The sequence below is a fragment of the Dasypus novemcinctus genome, chromosome 1, assembly GCF_030445035.2.
Source record: "Dasypus novemcinctus isolate mDasNov1 chromosome 1, mDasNov1.1.hap2, whole genome shotgun sequence".
Taxonomy (NCBI): domain Eukaryota; kingdom Metazoa; phylum Chordata; class Mammalia; order Cingulata; family Dasypodidae; genus Dasypus; species Dasypus novemcinctus.
The window spans coordinates 157198027-157214747 of record NC_080673.1 but is presented as its reverse complement, the minus strand read 5'-3'; positions in this window follow the sequence as shown (position 1 = coordinate 157214747).

The following is a 16721-nucleotide window of genomic DNA, read 5'->3' as shown; positions in this document are numbered from 1 at the left end:
AATTAGTTACTAATGTTAAATATGTATCCTACCAAAATAAGTAATAGGTTATCTTTTTCCTTTATATATTATCCTGACCATGTTTTACATATATTTTGTTGAAAATGTTTAGGAAGATATGGGTTTTATCCTGGAAAACAAAATATAAAACACCTCAGGAGCTAATGCAGGAAAATTCTTTTGCACATTAACACATTCATAAAATTTTCCCATCTCATTCAACTGTATGGCAAAAATAACATTTTCAGGTGGTTTTTAAATATTTATAGACAGATTTCCCATTACTCATAAATAATATAGGAATAATAATAGAAAAAATATATTTCTAGACTAAATATATTTCTCTCAAAACAAAATAAAAATTCTAAACCAAAGTGTTAGATCATATATATTTTTATTTTTTATTATTTTTATTTTTATTTATTTCTCTCCCTTTCTGCCCCCCACCCCCCCAGTTGTCTGCTCTCTGTGTCCATTCACTGTGTGTTCTTCTGTGACCACTTCTATCCTTATCAGCGGCACTGGGAATCTGTGTTTCTTTTTGTTGTGTCATCTTGTTGTGTCAGCTCTCCGTGTGTGCTATACCATTCTTGGGCAGCCTGCACTTTTCTTTTGCGCTGGGCGGCTCTCCTTACTAGACACACTCCTTGCGCGTGAGGCTCCCCTACGCGGGGGACACCCCTGCGTGGCAGTGTACTCCTTGCGTGCATCAGCACTGCACATGGGCCAGCTCCACACGGGTCAAGGAGGTCCAGGGTTTGAACTGTGGACCTATGTAGTAGGCAGATGCCCTATCCATTGGGCCAAGTCCGCTTCCCCATATATATTTTTTAACTTTCATGTTGCCTGGATTTTCTCACCTCTCACATGAAATGTTATAAGGTTTTTTGTTTGGTTGGTTGGTATTTTTTGGTTTTGTATTGTGTTTTTAAGCTAACTCAAGCCTACCTAGAGTAGTAATGGTAAACTGTTCTTCAGAATTTTATAAACTGACCAGCATTTCTCCAGTTCTATTTAAAGGACAGATGCTCACAGTAATGATCTGAAAAGACTGCAGAGTCCTAAAGAGATTTTAAAGTCTCTTCAGCATATTTTAGTGTTGAGCTCAATTCTGGGCATTTGAAATTTTTGAAAATTACTAATCAATAGAAGATACGTGGGTAGGTATTTCAGGTCAAATCCATGTTTTCTCTATTGATGGCTGTATTTCACTTAAATTGTATATCAGCTCTATAAGCTATGAACTCAAGTTTGCAGGAAAAGGTAGTGTCTGAATATTGTAGAAATTCTTTTAAAGTTTCTTTTTTCTATTAAGAACTCCATTAGTTATCTCAGGACAGGACACCTGCTTGGTGATGAAATTAATGGCATTTTTCTTGACATCCAACTTGAGGCCATGGTGGTTCTTTACTCTACTGAATTTTAGTTTCAGATATTTCTTTAATATCACTTGTTACAAAGCTTTGCCCTTGGTACCTTGTGCCCAAGTCAAAGATTCCTGGAACAGAAGGACCCCTTTGTATCCTGGATTGGAAAATGAACTGGTGTTGACACATTTTGCCCAGGAGGAAGACTAAGATTTAACAAGGTGATATATGTTGAGAAATGATGGAACGTTTGAAAAACTCTCTCTATAAAGTCATTGGTAGGCATATGCATTAAAATACCAAAATGATATTGCCAATCTAAAATTAAGAATTTTCCCAAAAAGGAAGATATTGTCTTAAGGAAGAAAAAATTGCTGGATTCTGGTATTCAGACTATGTTAGTCTTAACTGATGGTTTCATATAGATAAATAGATGATTGATGGATAAATATATATATATCATCAGTGTAGATATATTCTTAATATTTATATGTTTACCTGCATATGTATCATTAAGGATTTCAAAGTTGTACTCACACTGGTCAAAAGCTTTTCCTTGTTTGGTAAGTCATTACCAGAGAGGAAAGAACCATTGGCTGCTAACTTCATTCTTCATCTTTTCTCAATTTGAATCACATTAGCTCATTTTAAATAATCCAAATGAAACTAAATTCCATTATTATACTATTTCAACACCAAAAAAAAAAAAAAAAGATTCCAACAAAAATATTTTATTTTTCTTAACCAGTAAAACTAAAGTAAATTCTGCTTTCATCTTTCAACTAAGCTTTGTGGAAAATTTGTACATGTGAATATATATGAAGTGTTTGCAAACATTTTAAATATGTTCATAAAAATTTTATATTTTTCAATTGTTTATAACTACTGCTCATTTTAGAATGTTTACAAATTTTGATTTAATGTTTCCATATATAATCACTTGTAATAAAATAATTTTGGTTTAATTCCATGTTTTGGAGTTCAATTTGTAGTTCATAAGCAAACTTAAGTATATGAAAGTCAAAAATATCCCCATTTGGTTTAGATTAAAAGAATAAAACATTATAAAAATATTTGATAGCATGCTTTACAAACCCTCAGAGAATTTCCTTCTAGCTCCGAAGGAAATAAAGCTTCGCTCCAAGTATTAGTCATGTCACCATGTCTCTATCAATTTTTCCTGTGTGGTTGAACTCATGCTTGAGAACAACTCCCTCAGCTGTTCATATGGAAATGTGTTTTCTAAGTTATGAAAGGCCTCATTCTTACTTGTGTGGCACTCCCCCTACCATTTTATAAATGAGGAAACAGAAATAGTATGATATTCCCTAAATCACATAGCTACTTAGGGCCAGAAGGAGGACAAAAATCCTAGCCTCCCAACACACAAAACTTCTCAATCCACTGGATGCAGGCTTATTTAAGGGGGGCTGGGTAGACTCTGTTGGGTATATCCTCAGCAGACTGAAAACAAACTAGTTTTTCCCAGCAAGATGTATTTGTGTATAGAATACATTTTGGCACAGCTCCTGCTTAAAGGAAGCCTCTAAGAGGTAAGCTTAGGTTCCAAAGGCTCTTAAATTTTACTTTAACTATAACAAGCAACATATTTTCCCAAAATGAAATCTTTTGTGGGAGGGTGTCTGAGAGAAGAGTATCCAAGCAACACCTTTCCCCTAAAGTTAAAAGCATGAAAAACCTTTCTTCCCTAGGGAAAACGGAATCTCTATAAATGTCATTAGTATAGGAGAAATTGTTTGACTTAGAAGGTATTTTAGCTTTTTATAGGTAGAACTCCCCCAGGAAAAGAGGGAGTTGGAGAAACAGTCCCCAAATCTCTGGAAGTTGAGCTTATCCCAGGAGCTGCCACCTCACAATTTTTGTCCCGGGTCTCTGTCCCTACCAGACGCGGGTGTCTGTCCAGTCCACAGGACACAAGGCCTCACATTAGTTTTCTCCAACGTGACAGTCACAATAGCAGAATAAGACCTCTTCACACCCAGCCCCGTCAAGTACCAGCAAACTCAGGCAAGGCAGATAGACAGGCTCAGTAGAGGGGAGGAGGGAGCCATCCTCTGTCACCATGTTTCCAGAATCTCCACCACTTCCTGCCTTCTTTGATCTAGCCCATAACTCCTGGGGGATAGTAAACAAGCGTGCCACAGAAATAACCTGGTCCAAAGCTTATGGTCATTGCATTGTGAATGTCTTCTACAGGGGCTCACCAACCACAGAAACCAAATAAAGAGCCTAGATTGTTTGGTCTCTGTGGAGAGAACCTTTAGGTCTCTCCTAGAATGACTCTGAGTGATGACATGTGGCTCCTCCCTGAGTTATTGTGCCTACCAAACAACCAGAAAAGAAACTCAAGGATGCCCCATATCTTATGCCCAATAAAACAGAGGTTTCATAGACCAGGAATGGGTAAAACAGCCCTCCAGTTCAGAAGGCCTCCCTGTCTTTTCATTCACTCTTGTCTTTGTTTTCACTATCATCATTTCATATTATTTAGAAGAGTTTTAAATAAAGATGCATTTGAATAAAATAGATCTCTCATCTTCTTCTCCCATGGAACCATAAAGCTGGGTTAAAATGGACAAGACTTGAAGGATATAGACAGGTGTTACCTGCCGTCATTAACTTACTTGAACTTAGTTCCTTCTGAGTCACAGGAAAGGGCGCCAGCTTTCCCACATTCTGAGTCTGCATTCGGGTTGGGAGGATGGAAACTTACTTAAGGCAGTGACTCAGTCTTTGCTGCGTGTACTGAGACAGACGAACAGACAGACACTCAGCAAAGAGAGGCTCCTAGTTTGAGTTTACCTGGACAAAAAAAAAAAGAGAACAGATGTCAGTGGCATTCCGGATGCTGCTGCCTTCACTGGGAGGAGAGGCTGGTTTAGAACCAGACATACTTCCAGAATTCAGATTACAAAGCACAGCAGTGCACTTCTTATGGGGAGGGGCCTGCTGGTTGAGGATTAGCCAGCAGCAAAAAGGAAAACAGAGTGTGGAGGAACTGGTCCGACAGGATCAAGTGTTATACTATTTGTTTTGCTGTACAATGTGGAGTTGCTAGGGCTGGAGGAAGCAGGAACTCACAATAGGTGCCCACGATCTACTTTCACCTGAACAATTTACAGTCTTGAAAGCAAAGCTCCAAAAATGTTAGCAAGTCCAGTGTCTCTGGACCATGAATGGGATCAGAAAGGATGAGAGCCACACTAGGCAGCTAAGCAGAAACCCATTAAATTTTGTTGCCAAGCAACAGCAAAATAAAGCTCATGACAAAGTCAGAAAGTTACATGACTCTCATTCCCCCAATCAACTGGGCAACTCCACAAAAAACAATAAACCCCTTTTAAAATAGTTGAATCTCTGGCTCTTTCCTTATAAGGTTTTTTTCAGAATTTTGCGTGCCTCATGGCCCCCTGATAAGAAGTACAGAGTACAATTCTACCAGTTTCTGGGCACCTTCAATAGTCTCCAAAGACCTGATACTGATGAAATAAAGTGAGGAGAAACTACTCCCTGTCTTCCCCTTAGTTTCTGGCTCTTTGTAATAAGGCATTACATTTTCTCTGCTTCCTTAGCTTCGATTCCATAGCTATGCTGGTGGCTGATAACTGCTTTTAACCCTTGTCCCTTGGTGAAACAGCAGTGATACTAGCCAAAACACAGGGCAAGTTAGTGAGGGATAACCTGTTGAACCACTGTTCGTGATCAGGCAATCTGTCTTTCTCCCTTTGTTCCATCTTTCAATAACTTCACAAGAAGCTTCAACCCAGGGTAAAATATATATATATTGGCCAATGATTTTCAGCTTTAGTTGAGCATTGCCTTCACCTGAGGAGGTTTTTTAAAAACTATGATTCTGGTTCCGACCCTGGGCTAATTAAATATAACATCTGAGGGTGGCCAATATTTGTTAAAAGCTCCCCAGATGATTTTAATATGCAGCAAGATTGAGAAATACAGATCTAATCTAAAACTCCACCTCTTGTAAGGCACATTACAATTTTAAAGCTGTAAAAGAAAAAGAGGTACTGAAATATGATACTCACATATTCTGTTTGTGGTTGTTTCCAATTTCTTACTGTTTAACAATTTTTGAAATAAGGTACATAACCTGCTTCTTCTTCCAACAATGATCCTTACACTTTGTATCTTTTCTTGTAAACACAGGTGATTTAACAATGCTATCAACACATCTGAAATGTTTATATGACCATTGAAATAGAATACTGTAGCAATTTAACTAATCCTAATAAATAAGTAAATATCAGCTAACTTGTATCGAGTACTTGTTATGACACAGTTTTAAGTACTTCTTATGCCCAAACTTATTTAATTCTAACAACAAATCTCTGGGATATAGACTATCCCCATTTTCAGCGAAGGAGGCATAAATTGGTTGAGTTCATAGAAAGCTAGGAAATAGCAAGCTGGATTTCAGTGTTGGTAGTCCTTGGCATCAATTATAGACATTATTATTAGCATTACCAGTATAATTCAGTGTTTGATTTCTAACTAGAAGTATACAGTACAAGAGCTGCTATCAAGAATTGGCAGAGATGTATTATTTAGGAATTGCTGTGACCTCGATAATTTCACCTCCGACTAATGGTGATTTAAAGAAATAGGGGTTCATTTGTCTCATATAATGAAAAGCCTAGAAGTAAGCAATTCAGAGTTGGTGCAGTGGCTCAACAAAGCCAAAAGGGACCCAGTCTCTTTTTATCTTTCTGCTCTATAGGTAGGGTTGCCAGATTTAGCAAGTAAAATTACAGGATGCCCAGTTAAATCTGAAAATCAGATAAATAAATAAATTTTAGTATAACTTTGTCCCTTGTGATATTTGGAACATACTATAATGAAGAACATGACTCTATTTTTGATGTCTGACTGCTGACAGCTTTCCAGGCCCACCATTCTCCCTTCCCTTTCTGCCCCACATCTGGGTAAGTTGTGAGATGGGGAAAAAAAAAAAAAAAAAAAAGCCCAAGATGTTCCCCCTTATGATGTCAGCAAGAAGTTCAAAGCACAAAAGCCCCAATTACTCCTGGGAACCCTATCCCCAGGCTCACCCCCATCCACCATAAAACCCCACAGCAGTCACTTCTAGCTGTTCTCTCAAGCCATTTTCAGACCTGCTTGGGAGCCTGCCCTGCTCTCCCCAAAAAGGCTCATTATGTGAGTCAAAAATCATTTTCATACCCTCTTGGTGCATGTGTGGTGTCATCAGTCTCAAATTTGAACCAAATTTGGGGTAGATTTCCATCCTATCTCTGTTGGGTGACCAGAAAACTTACATTAAAACATTAGTCATTGCTTATCTGAAATTCAGATTTAATTGAGCATCCTACACTTTACATGGCAACCCTACCTATAACGTTCATCCTCATGCCTGTTGCCTCAGAGCCACAAAATGGGTATTCTGTCTCCAGGTCTCATAGTCATGCTCCAAGCAGGAAAAGGCAGGAGAGATGAAAAAAGTGAAAAAATTTTCCTGCTAGTGAGACTTGGGCTATTTATTAGGGAAAGGAAGTCTTCCCCGGGCATTCTGGCTGCTTCTCATTGTGCAAAACTTTCTCATGTGACTATGCTTAGTGGAAGAGAAGCTGCAAAATTGAATATGTTAGCTTTCCATAAGGGGAAGGCAGGGCAGAAAGGTTGTAGCTGACTTCTGGAAGATAATCTAGCTGTCTGTTGCCAAATGTAATGAGTGTAATATTGAAAAATACTAATACTTACCCATAAGCCAGTTTTCCTCTCCTTGAATTCTGTTAGCCATTATAACGTCAGGGAAAGGGGGAGGGCAAATATAGCCTGGGGAAGAAGTATTTGGTCCAAGGACTTCTAGCATCACTTGGGAGCTTGTTAGAGATGCAGGCTCTGAGACCCACCTCAGACCTACTGAATCAGAATCTGCATTTTAACGAGGTCCCAATTGATTTGTATATACATTGAAGTTTGAGAAGAACCAGCCTAGAAGAACACTGATTTCCAAATTTAGCTGTCATTGTAATAACCAAGGGAGGCTTTAAGAAATACTGATGCCTGCCCTAGAGAGTCTGATTTAATTGGTCTAGCATGCAGTATTTTAGAAATACTGGGCAATGGTATTTTAGAAAATCCCTGGATGGTTTTAATAAGCATTGAAGTTCGAGAACCACGGGTCTAGAAGAGTGGCTTTCAACCCTGACTGCCCATTAGAATCACTTGGGTGCTTGTTTTAAAACCAGCAGTGCCTGGGTCCCCCAGCAGAGCAGTTAAATCATAATGGGGATGGTCAGGCAGTCGGTGTAACTTGGGCAATAGTATTTTAAATGCTCTCAGATCATTCTAAAATGTGAGAACGACCCCAAGAAGAGGAAGTAAAATATTCACATCCTCTGCCCTAGTGGTTTTTGGGAAAGGAGAGAAAGGTGTTAGATGGGTGAAAGTATGGCTGAGGCAGGGGGCCAGGTTGAGAGTACCACCAAATGCACAGTGTAGAAGGGGGTTGGGGCTCTGATTCATATTTGTGACTTGTGGAAAGGGTTACCTCACAAACAGTGCCTGCCCCACAGCAAAGCAGCCACCATAAGGTTCTCAGCACAGCTTGATTAAACAGGAGGCTGGGGGGCAGGGGGTGGGAGCACAGAGTTGTGGAGTTTTGGCTTTCTGAGCTATTCTCAGTTCTCATGGGATATGAATGGGACCCAGAAATTCCTACAGGTGCTCACGAGGGGATTCAGGAGTTGAGAGCTGTCGTGGTGCCAGCCATTCAAGAGGCAAGGGGACCTGCAGCCTCTGCTACAACGTGGACAGTCTGGGACAAAGGGCATACGGAAGCCAGCGAGACCTGGGATGAGGTGGAGTCACCCAAGAAGGGCTCCTGTGCCCTAAGCACACCAGCCACCACCTTCATCAGCAAATGGCAGCAGAGCAAGCAGCAACCAGGCTGGTAAGAAATGTTGTGGAGATTAGAGGAGCCAGGGGACGCTGTTTCAATCCAAGCAGCCAGTCCCCTTCACTTCACCACTGTGAGGTCACCTTGCCAGGTCTGACAGTCACCGTCCATATCGGATGGCTGGACCAGTCGTTGGCCGTCAGCATCCATTCGGATTGGGTGGTGCCTGTGCCAAATCTGTGGCTAAATATTTTGAATATCGACTTTGGATAAAGCCACCCCATCCCTTTTTTTCCCCTTTTTTTTAATAAACTTTTTTTAAAGATTTATTTATTTTTATTCTCCCCACCCCATCCCTTCTATACACAGATGTTCCCTTGGACAGAAACAGAGGGAAAGAGAAGGAAAATCTGAACAGTTACCCACATCACCTGAGAATATTTTCATTATTGCTCTGGACTAAAGCTGCAAGATTAAACTAAATTGATTTTTTCCAGCACTTCCCAACCACTAGAAGCACATGAGGAAAATTAGACAAAATAAAGAAACTGCAGGTTATCTGTAAATCAGAGAGTAGCATGAGGGAATTTCCATCCTTGCTACAGATAAAAAGATAATCAACTTCCTCTAAGTATTCAACAGTCTACAAAAGGTGGATTTATATTTTTCTATAGGTTTATTTAGGTTTTTTTTCTGTTAATCTGATGTCAGTCCCTAACACATAAATACGTATTTTTATCTACCTGTGCAAATACGGAAAAGGAAACAGACAAAATTAGGTATAAACCAAATTGTTCTGGGAAAAGTAAGACCTATACCAAAAAGAAGGAGAAATGCTGACCACAGAGGTTACACACAATAATCAGAAGTAAAACTGGCCCAATGTTGGGTAGAAAAGCAGTGGATTAGCAGAGAATCTCAAGAAGAGACCATATAAGACCATATCCCCCTTCTCTCGGAGATGAAGCTTCTGGATGATCCTATTCATTATATTTCATTGGGTCATGCCATGAATATTTATTTGGCTCAACTCTGTGCCAGGTCCTGTTCTAGAACCTGGAGACAACATCTGCCCTCGCAAATATCACAATTGGGAGGAAAGCGAATGATAAACAACAGACCAAATAAATATGAAAAAAAATCTATCATTTGTTATACACTGTCAAGTACTAAAGAGAAAAATTATACAGAAGTGGGAGACAGAGGACGTCTGTGGTGGTGGGGTTGCAGTCTTAAATAGACTGGTCAGAGAAAGCATCATGAGAAAGTGACACGTGAGCCACAACCCAAAGCAGATGAGGAGGCAATCCACGTAGATATACAGAAGTGCTCCCAGGAAAGGGAAGAGCAGGTGCAGAGGCCCAGAGATGAGAAGGTGCCCAGGATGCTCAAGGGACAACCAGGAGGCGGGGAGCAGAGTGGGTGAGTGGGCGAGTAGTAGGTGAGGTCGGGAATGAACACGTCCAGGTGAGGGAAGGACACAGACGGCACGCTGCTCCCATCCAAGTGGAGAAATCTTCACAGCTCTGTCATCTGCACCATCGCCTTTCCCAGACAGCGTTGGAAGTCGCCAAATACTACTTACACTGACAGAAGGCACTTGAGTGTTTCAGCTTTTTAAAATGCTCTTCACGTATTGCTGGCCCATAATTGTGAGAATGTTTTACCCCAGCTCAACTCAAAACATTACAGCGCTGGAGAAAACTGAACCTAGTCAACTGGTACATAATACTGACCCCGTTCCCCAATTTATCAATTATATTTGAACTAATTTGCATTAAAGAAACACGGATCATCGGAGGAGATGGAAGACTACCGGTCAGGGGAAAAGCCTTTGGAAAGTGACGTGGGGTGAGCATTTGTTGATACCATCCCCGTATCCCACCCCCCACCCCCCACCCCCCCTGCCCGCCAACAGCAATTTCCATTTCCTAATGGTTCCAGGTAAATGGATTATCCCGGGCTCCTTCTGGAACATGTGTCCAAGGCAAGCCAATCAAAGCATGCCATGCTCCAGGCTAGATAAATTCGTTCAAGGTGTGGACCTGATAAGAGTCAGGGAATCTCAGGACTCTTGGAGGAAATGCTGGGACAAAGATGTTCTCTCTCTCTGGATGGTATGATATGTCAAGTGAGATATGCAACAACAAGCCACTTTTGATATGGGCAGGAATTAGGAAAGAGAGGCAACCTGAGAATTGAGAAAGGGAGCTGGAATATGATTATGGGCTGAATTTCCTTACTCCTGGAATTTGCAGTCCTATGGTCCGAAATACCCTTTTCTGTTTGAGCCAGTCCAAATTAGGTTTGGGGCTTCTTGTGTTGAAAGTAGCGTGGAGCCACCCTAGCCTCCAGAAAGATTTGATTTACACATTTTCTCTCCCTCCAAATAGCCAGGTTTGGGGGTCTGGAGGAGAATAAGAGAAATGCCCAATTGGAGATGGGCCCCATGTTGGGGGCAGGGCGGCCTGACATCCAGCCTCCTCTCTGCTGCTAAACATGAGGTAGCTTGAGGCTCTATTCAACACACCCTGGGTCCCACTATAGGGAACACAAGATAGATGGAAAAGAGGACAGGCAAAGCAGAACCAAGGACAAGCCTTGCTGGTACACGGGGAGAGGGGAGGGTGATGGCAGGAGAGTGAAAAAGGCTTGGCTGGCTGTGCAGGTTGGGGAATCAGCCCAGCAGACTGGCCAAAATTAAATCCTCAAGGTGCTTCTTTGAAAACAACGATAAGCAGCTGGCTGGTTTTGTGTGGCCCAGCAGAGAACCCTCAAGATGCAGAAATCCCATTTGACACCGGAGTTCTTGATTTTTTAATACCACAGATCCCTTTGGAAGTCTGGTGAAGCCTTTATAACCCGTCTTAGAATAATGTTTTATGTGCATAAAATAAATACACAAAAAGGAAAAGGAAACCAATTATATTGAGATAAGGTTATCAACATATTTAAAAGCAAATGTGTAATATGTCTTTCTTTTGCACTAAACAGCAAACTCTAGAGACAGTTCTAAAAACTGTTTTGATGTTGAAGTAGTGATGAATGTAAATTCTATCTCAAGAAACTGAAACGACGCCCACATGATGTAAAAGTAAGTTTTTCGTATTATGACAGTCACAGAAACTGCGAATATTAAGTGCTGTGGTTTATTGCCTCCATTAAGCAGGATATGCTAACTTTTAGCTAGATGTTAGTAAAAATAAAGATATACTTTTTCCTATCTAAACTCATGGAACTCCTTAATCCCAGGTCAAAAACCTTTATAACTATATGAGTGGTTTTCTTTCTTTTTTCTTTTTTAGGAAGTACCAGGGATTGAACCCAGGACCTCACATGTGGGAACAGACGCTCAACCACAGAGCTACATCTTCTCCCTGAATCAGGGTAATTTTGTCCATGCTGGGAATATTTTGGCAACATCTGGAGACATTTTTGGTTGTCACCAATGGATTGGGGAAAAGGGATTTGCTTCTGGCATCTAGTAGGCAGAGTCCCGGATGCTGCCACACATCCTACAGTGCATAGGACAGTCCTTCAGAACCAAGTATTATCTGGCCCAAAATGTCAATACTGGGGATCAGATGTAGCAGATGTAGCTCAGTGGTTGAGCACCTGCTTCCGATGTACGAGGTCCCAGGTTCGATCCCCAGTACCTCCCAAAATAAAGAAAAAAATGTCAATAGTGCTGAGGTTGAGAGACTCTGAATCAGGATGAAGAATACCCTTCAAGGGGAACCGGGGGAATTTCACCTTGCCGCAAACCACACGTCCAGTCCTTAAGAAGCCTGAAAAGCATACCATCACCCCACCACCAACCTGAAAGCAGCTTGTGTTTGGGAACAGCTCCCCAGGGAACAAAACTCACGGCAGAACAAGGTAGGGGTAGAGGAGCAATCCTGGCAAGGAAACTGGATGCGTTTTTAGAGGAAAAGCCAGGAGCTGGTCAAAATAGCTTGGGCTTTTGTGTTTTTACTTCGTTTTGTTTTCCACAGTAACGTCATCAGGAATAGGAGGTTTCTCCTTTCCCACTCTCCTCCCAGGAGAAAGAGGAAGGATTGTGATTCTCCTTAGAACACCCACACTCCCCAGGAGGGAAGTCGTTTGAGGTTTAGAGCCCATAAGGGGGAGCACCTGGATGTCACAGAAGGAAAGGAGGTGGCGCTGCTGCTTAGGGATGAAGGAGAGAAATGGCTGATCCGGGCAGGAGAGGCTGGCGGCTCACGTGAGGGGTGGAGGCTCAAGCTCTGCAGGGCTGAAGGTGGGCAAGTGGCCGCAGGACGTGAGCACTGAGTGATCGGGGTGGTAAGCAGTGGCGGGCTGCGGCTGAGCCCACAGTGAGGAGGGACGGCTCCCGCAGGGCGGATCTCTGCTGACAGACGCCAAGGACTGAAGGAGAAGGAGCCACAGAGCAAACCACAGGGCAGCCCTCCTCCACCCCTGGGGAGTCAAGCACACCCTCTCCCTGCAAAAGGCCTTTCTCACCAGTCCTAGCAAGGGAGAGACTCAGAATCTCATTTAATTTGATTCAGAAAAATAATGTTGTACTTCCCACCCTGATGGTTGAGAGCGAATCCACTTCGGCTATGTGTGTGGAAATGTGTGCTGTGTTGTTCTCTGGTTAGTGCTCAATCCCTCTCAATTAAAACAACAACAACAACAACAAAAACCTGGAGAAACTCATCCCCAGGTGTTGCTTTAACTGGTCCTGATTGATGCTTTGCTTATTTCACTGCCTCGTTGGCTGATTCTCTTTTGTTAATACGTCTCTTCTGCACCTCATACTGTCTGTGTTTGGATTCTTCAAAAAATACAGCTGCCACCCAGACGTGAAACTTTCCATTCTCCCAGTTATCCAGGATTCTGAGAAGTAACTGTAATCCAGGTGTTAGCAGAGGTTATTTCTAGCCTCAAAATGGAGTTAAAAATTGGGGAACCAATGTGGCTCAGGGGTTGAGCACCAGCTTCCTACATACAAGGTCCTGAGTTCAATTCCTAGCCCCGATACCTCAAAAAAAAAAAAAAAAAGGAGTTAAATTGATGAGAACAACCTCCACTCCTTTCATCTGTGTAGAAGTTTGCACAACTGCTATATATTCAAAGCCTTCTCCAAGATTTAGACAAGTTCTTAAGGGTTTATGTGCCTATAGCTTCTGTCTCCTGGGCTTCTGCTATTTCATATGGTCTCTACCCTGCTCTGAGTAAAACCAGACATTAAACACACCCTAGGTACTCCCACACACCTACACACAATAAAAGCCACTCACACACAGGATTCATGATCCCAGTAGCCTTTAAAGAATAGCCAGGGTAATGGGTAAGGGATGGCCACTTTATGTGCAATCTAAGAGGACAGACAGTCCTTTATTCCAACAATGTCCTACCTCCAGCTATTTTATTTGCTTCTCTTCTCCCCCTGCCCTATTCTGCTCCTATCCCTTCCTTCCTTGTTGCCCCCATATCTCATTTCTCCATGGCTAAAGCAATACATCTCCAACACCAACCCCCAAACTTGTTCAGCCAAATCTATCAAGTTTCTCATCAAATAATCCACTTAACAAGATCCACACTCCTTAGAAGGCAATTAGAGTTATAAGTAGGCAAGTGTGTGCGTATATGTTGAGTATGTGTCCATCTCATGTATAATGGGAAATTTGCATTTGTCATAATAGTTGCAAGGATTCTTTGGGAACTTTTATTTCCTTTGTCATCTCCAGTTTCAAGTTCTTAGTTCTATCAAATTCTCCTTAGCAACTCTGCAATAGACCTCTAATTTTTCCTTTTGTATCACCATAAATTGCTTCAATTCCCCAAATACTATTTATTTTATATTGTGCATATAGCATGCTGCAATTCTGACAACCAAGAGCAAAAGACAAAGATTATATTGTAGCACAGCCCAAAAAACAACCTAACAATGAATATGAGACATCCTTGTCATTTAAAGTCCTTCTGGGGAAGCAGATGTGGCTCAAGTGATTGGGCTCCCATCTACCATATGGGGGTCCTGGGTTTGGTTCCCAGGGACACCAGGTGAAGGCAAAGTTGGTCTGCACTGTGGAGAGCTGGCCTTCACCATGAACTGATGAGATAAGATAATGGAAAAAAAAAAGATGATGCAACAACAACAAAAAGAGACATAGAGGAAAGACAATGAGAGACACAACAACCAGGGAGCTGAGGTGGCTCAAGCAATTGGGTGCCTCTCTTCCATGTTGGAGGTCCCAGGATCGGTTCCCAGTGCCTCCTAAAGAGAAGATGAGCAAAGGCAGAGCGAATGGACTTGGAGAGTAGAAAGTGAGTGCAGGGGGTGGTGGGGGCAGGATAAATTTAAAAAAAGAGTCCTTTGGTCATTTTCATGGCCAAAGAGAGACAATTCCACTGGAACTTTCATATACTACTACTGGGCATGTTCTTGATTACATCCACTTTGGACCACTGGCACTATTTACAAAACCTGAATATATACATACTCCTTAGCCCTGCAGAGCCACTCCTAGGTATATTAACAGAAATACATCATATTTTCACCAAAATGTGGAGAAAAATGTGCACAGCAGCACTGGTCTTAATAGCAAAAAACTGGAAACAACCTACATGTCCATCAAAAGTAGAATAAAAAATCTGTGGTATAATTATACAAAGGAAGACTATGCAGCATTGGGAATAAATGAATACAACTATGTACAAGAGCATGGATGATCAAACAAAAGCCAGGTACAAAAAAGTACATACCTTAGGATTCCATTAAAAAAGAGCCCATACTAATCCATGATGAGGAAAATCAGGATATTGATTACTTGTAGATTTGGGACTTGTATGGGGAATGTGGATGGCTTCTATGGTTCTGAAATGCACTATTTCTTGATCTGGGTGCTTGTTATTTTCACTCTGTGAAAATTATTCTGATATATGAATTTTCCTTATGTATGCGTGAACAAAGGGTGAGCAGCAGGTCTGCCCTCTTCTTTAAGACCTAGGCCTACCTGGGAAGATAACCTTAGGTGTGCCTTCACCCAGCACTATTCCTTTGGAAACATAACAAGTTAAAATAAATTTGAAATTTAGGTTCCAGAGCTGGACAGTTGTTTTGTACACTTTGAAATCTTTCATCAGTGAGATGGCACGTGGGCTTGGAATGCAGTAAAATGTAGGCCTATATGACTGGTGGGAAACCAAGTTACTGGCATCAAAGAGAACTACACACACGGCCTTATAGCCAGCAATCGTACACACCTCCCAAGCAGGTAAGAAGGCACCCAAACATCTATGTACATGGGCAGTTGGTGGACTCCCATTGAAATTGAAGTTCTGGCCTTTTCTATTTCCTATAAAGTTAGGTAGACTTAATGCTAGTGCTAGATTAAATTCTATCATGTTTTGTGAGACTGACTGCAGTTCAAACATGTCATCACTGCTGCAGGTGGGACTGTGTATTGCACTTCAATAAAAAGCTTACTAGCGAAAAAAATTTCTTTGGCTATGCTTGCCAAAAGGTTATTTTCGTTGGTTTTATCTTCTTCTTGGCCTCCAAATTCTTGCCATTTTTCTAAGCCTCCTCTTTTTCCTTTGGCTTCCTGTCTTTTCCTTTTTAGGGCTCTCACCTACAACCGCTAAATCTCCTGTTGGTCTATTATGCAGCACCTATTATGCTGTTTAGGTATTTTTCTGTCTCACCTCACACTAGTCAAGCTATCCCCAGAGACCTCTTGTCAATAAATATTAAGCCTGGTTGCAAAAACAGAATTCTTTTTCTGGAAAAGTTTTATGCCTACTCTTTAAAAAACTATTTTTTTTTTCTTGCTAAGCAGAAAATGCTCAAACTCTGTAGATGTTCAAAGTTCACACATTATATGGAGTCTTATTTACCTAATTGATAGCCCCAGTTATTTCTGTTCCTAATCTGCTATCTCAAATTCTCTCAAAGTGTTAAAACAACAGGAATAGAGTTCCCTATCACCACCAATATATGCTCTCAGAAGTGCCTACTGCTGCCATGTGACCCTTGGGGACGTCTTATCTTAAGATTTCATTCTGCTCTGCACCATCTCCCTGAACTACATCAATGGGACAGTGGGTGCTCTACAGTCAGTCCTAACTTTTCAGTGGTTTTTGTTCTGTTTTGTTTTGTTTTATTTTGTTTCTGAGGGAGCAGGATTCAAAGGTGAGTGCAATCTGATAAAGGTACCCTCCTGTATATATTGATATTATATGATTTCTTATTATAATATCAACTGTTCTTCCCTCAGCATTTGTTATTTAATAATTGCATGCCCTCTGGAGCTAGACTATCATGTGTCTTATTTAAACTAACCTCTCAGCAGTACCAACTCTCTTTCTCACCTCACCGTAGCTGGGGTTATAAAGAAGAGAGTTGTGACAGTCTCAGAAACATGACCATATGGCATACAAACATTTCTGAGACCAGCACTGGAATTATCAGGACACTTCTACCTGAT